We start from the raw sequence: 4460 nt of genomic DNA, 5'->3' as shown, positions 1-4460 counted from the left end.
GTCTTATTATTTTTCGATAGTAATATGATAACATCTTTAAACTAAATGCATCTGTGAAAAAAAAACAGTCTGTAAAAATATGTGAAGTATAAAATAAAAGAGAATGTTTATTTTAATTCCGTTTAACAGTTGGTAAAACTAGCCCTCAAGTTGTTATGGCGGTTTCATACATTCCCCCCCGCCATAAAAAGAGAGATTGTTTACAAAAGTGCAAGGCGGATAATATTACCTAAGGCCCGATTGGTTTTATGAGGTCGTTTACACCGTAGCTATGCTTTAACTGGAACCCAACGGAGCTATTAAGCAGCCGAATCACTCCCGCGCTCGCTCTAACCGAACGCTACGTCATTAGAAAATGCGTATTCCTTACCGTTATCGCTCGAGTTTAACAATAAAAAGGTATCTGATTACTCTACTAGACCCAGAGGAATACCGCAAGAAAAAAACTTTCAATAACATCACTATTAAATCTTTTTTAAAGCCTTGCACCGACTTACCGCAGAAACATTAACGTCGTTATCTTTTCAACCCTAAAGTTCCTCGACTCAAGTCAGGAAAAAAAGGAAACTACTTCGATTTCATCAGTTTTATATTTTTTGTTTAAATATGGTATAATTTCGAATATTAAAAAAAATTAATCTCTTGGTATTGGGCAATAAGTACTTTTTTATGATTTCCGTTATACAATGTAACGATACTGACATGTAGAAGATCGCTTCAGTAAATGATCTGCTGAACAAACCTTTAATGTAAATCTTATTATAAAGACTATTCTAGCTTATTTTCAAGTATATACTAAGTTATTCTAAAGACTATTCTAAATTATTCTAGAGATTATTAGTTCTCACTCTAGGTATCTTTTAATCACATCGTATATTAGTATGCGTTTGAACCTACGCACTTCACTGTCATCGCGCACTTTAACTGTCTGGCGACACTTTATTCTGCAACCTCTAATGGATAGCTATCTTATATTTACTAGTAGTACCCCACAGTTCAATACTATAGGTACAAGTATTTATTAACTTATACAGCAAAACCTTGCTATCTAAGGATAATTTAGATTTACGCCCTATATATAGCTAATATATTTGGTATAGTTTAACCAAGTAACCCAAGGTGTTTGCGTTTTGTCACTTTATATGTTTTCGATAAAAAGCGTCAATAAAATGCATTCCCATATATTTAACATTGTCTGCTTGCACACGTTCATAATTATTCATTTATTTTTATTCATTCATGGATAGACTTCGTATTATTTACTTTGATTGGCCATGTATTCAATCACCATTCGACTTTTTTTAGATTTTAGATAAAGGTCGAATATATTGAAAATAAAGTGAATTAAACCGAACATATTAACAAATTAAATACATTTAATTCAGTTTTTTTCAATAATAAGGTGTCCCAAAACGCTAATATTGCTATCTTTCAGAAATGACCTCTTCATTTGACCATGATGCCTTACCATGAAGCTATTTTTTTTAGGTATAAAACCAGGAAATAGTAGCAGGGAGCTAAACCCTGAGAATATGCTTGATGGGGTAGAAGTTCTTAGGTCAATTTGGTGTTTTTGCTAACGCAACTTCAACCGTACGCCCCAAATCATTATAAAATTTTTCCTGCTCTACAAAAACTAAAATTAATTGTACTTATTTTGTTCTTTCTCGTATTAGTATTTCATAACACAAAAGTAGTAAAAAGGTATGAATGTAGTAATTTGTATAAAATGATAAGATTATTTTTAACAATATTTTTTAATAAAGCGCAGTAAAGTTCTATTTCTTTACATATATTTTAGACTAAAAGACACGGTCACCCATCACCTACTATTTGATCATCAACTATCAGTGCTAATCAATTTTCCAACTTTAATGCTTTAAGATCGGTTACACTGCCGGCATCGTGTACGGTTTGATTAATGGGCCGAATGGATCTGGTGGTGGAATGAATTGTGGCAATTTGATGTTTCCATCCGCACAACATAAAATAAAATCTGCAAATTTGAAAAGCTTATAATTATATCTTAGAGTTACATTAAAATTTATGGTTCTAAAATGTCTAAACCTACAAAGTCAATATAAATAGAGTGGAAACAGTTAGACGAGAGATCTGCCATGAACGCTATTTATCGATAGCAATACAAAGTGAGGATGGAAGAAATGACAGTTTTGTCTAGCATGTCAGTTAGAAGACAGGTCCTCCACGAATGCCATCTATTGAAAAGTACGGATTTCCATACAAAATTATGCATTTCCATTTAAAAAAATCGATTGCTAACTTTTCTTTGGGATTTAAACTGTTGAAAACAAAGAAAATATCCAAGTTACTCAAGCCTATTTTGAGTTTTAGGAAAACTGACAAATAGTAGTTAATTTTGTATACAAGATTTTCAACTATTATGTAATAAATTCAAACTCTCAACAATTCCTTGTCCAAAATGTAATTTTCCAATATCAGCTGATTCAATCCACTCAAAACAATAGTGACACGGCTGATCTGTTAAAGCGTCCCAATGTTGCCGTATCAACTAAGTTTTAATACATTTTGGCTCTGGCATATAAAAAAATTTTAATATAAATAAAATAATGAAACAAAAATGTTATATATTATAACTTATTTTAACATTATAGTACATCTAATGCATATATTATCCAAGAACTTTACACTACAATTAACTATAAAGCCACAATCATTTATAGGTTAAAGTTGTTTTATTATATATACATTGAACTTTTTTCCACACTAGTACAGGTAGGCTTCTAGGCGCGTTTTTTTTTATGTAGTGGTATCCCCCGAGGGCCTAATTTACCCAGTTAACAATTGTACATCTAAGTAATATATTTTACATTCATTACAGAGCATATTTATGTTTTACGCTTAGTTCTTGTTTCTTTCGATGCAATGTATCCTTCTAAAGTCATCATGATATTACTACATTATCTCTTCAGTTTGTCCTGTTACTACCTGCGTACAGCTACATTTAATCACTGCATTCTCCTTAATGCAATTGCCATATCTGCAAAACAGTTAGTATTATTTATCTTCTCATACATGTTAACAAATGTTCATGGATATCCTGAACAATACCACACATGCTCATAAAGCTTTCACATTCTATAATACAATTTCCTACAATTAAAGTATATTAATTGTATACTGACCATTAGTTGTTTCCTCTTTCATCACCCTGTCTTGGTAATTGTTAGCGTTGAATCATAAACCAACATTTATTAAATTTTATGCAATCATTGTCATTTTCAAAAACGCTAGTCAAGTTAATAACTAAGCTGTTTATGTCCATTCTATCAAAAACTTGCTCACGGTTCTACTATTTGTCAATTTCTTCTTCAATGTGTCTGATCGAGCTCACACAAACCGAAGGTATTATTTGCGACAACGCCTCTTTCCATAAATCCAGCCAGTTCTGGTTTGAATATCCTTCTCGACCTGAATGTCTTATTGCAAGACCCCATATTAACTCAATTGGATTAAATTTGCAGTGATAGGGAGGAAGACATAATACTCTGTGGCCATAACATTCCGTAATCTGATCTAGCATGTATCTGTTCTCAGGATTATTTCTAAAAAGTAAATTACGTAAAATGCATTTAATTATTTCATATATATTTACCGAGTAACAATTTGAAATAGTTCATTCTTTAACATGATTTCCTTGAAACTTATTTTATGTACTTTAAGCCATTCCTTAATTGGAGCCTTTGTTGATGTACTTCTTGGGATTTTTTGATGTTTGTATTGAACATAACAATAAATGATGACTTCCTCAAGTTTTTTAAAAGCTTACTTTCAAACTACAGCAAAAACAAGTTATGGCTCATTTCTCCATAGCAGTCACCCTTGGACTTAAAGGAAAATACTAATTCTGCACCAGGAATAAAAGCATTCCTCTTTCCAGCTTAAGAACTATATGCCTGCAATGAATAATTAATAATTGTTATGACTATCAAAACCTAATCGATAGATATTCCAACGTTTACCTTTTTCCATCAACTTTTGTTGATAGTCCTGTCTTTACACTATATTTATTATCATCTTGTCATAAGTGACCCAATGTATCATTCCAAAACATTTATGTCTCATTTAAATATACAAACTGATATAATAATTCTTCCTTGTGTTTGTTATATGTTTTTAAAACTTGTATTATTTTAAAAGCAATCTCTGGAAGTTCCATTAAAGCCTTTCGTGGGTCATCTTTAATACTGCCACTTAAATCCTATATTACCTAACAATGTATGAAGGGATGTTCTACATCCCTCAAATAGTCAATATGTTTTGGTTTTTATGGGTACTTTGCATACTAACAATTTTCTCTGAAATAACTGTATTAAATTATGTTTCAATTGAACAAACTACTTACTGTATTTTACATTTCGTATATTTGATCTCTGATACAGGTAACAACAAGCTGATCTTGATTCGTCACCTGTCTCGCA

At 31.5% G+C, this 4460-nt stretch overlaps 1 long non-coding RNA gene across 1 annotated transcript; it reads right to left on the bottom strand.

Moving 5' to 3' along the window:
- Positions 1-3183: 3183 nt before the first annotated feature.
- Positions 3184-3807, bottom strand: LOC143190591 (uncharacterized). Its single transcript, XR_013004285.1, has 2 exons — positions 3635-3807; positions 3184-3584 (listed from the first exon to the last, which is right to left on the bottom strand). It is a non-coding gene; the product is annotated as an uncharacterized LOC143190591 (long non-coding RNA).
- Positions 3808-4460: the final 653 nt, after the last annotated feature.

The sequence above is a fragment of the Rhynchophorus ferrugineus genome, unplaced genomic scaffold (genome assembly GCF_030347505.1).
Source record: "Rhynchophorus ferrugineus isolate W39M unplaced genomic scaffold, kcgeb_rfMv2 rfM2, whole genome shotgun sequence".
NCBI classification, from domain to species: domain Eukaryota; kingdom Metazoa; phylum Arthropoda; class Insecta; order Coleoptera; family Curculionidae; genus Rhynchophorus; species Rhynchophorus ferrugineus.
This window is presented reverse-complemented; position numbering and strand designations above follow the sequence as displayed.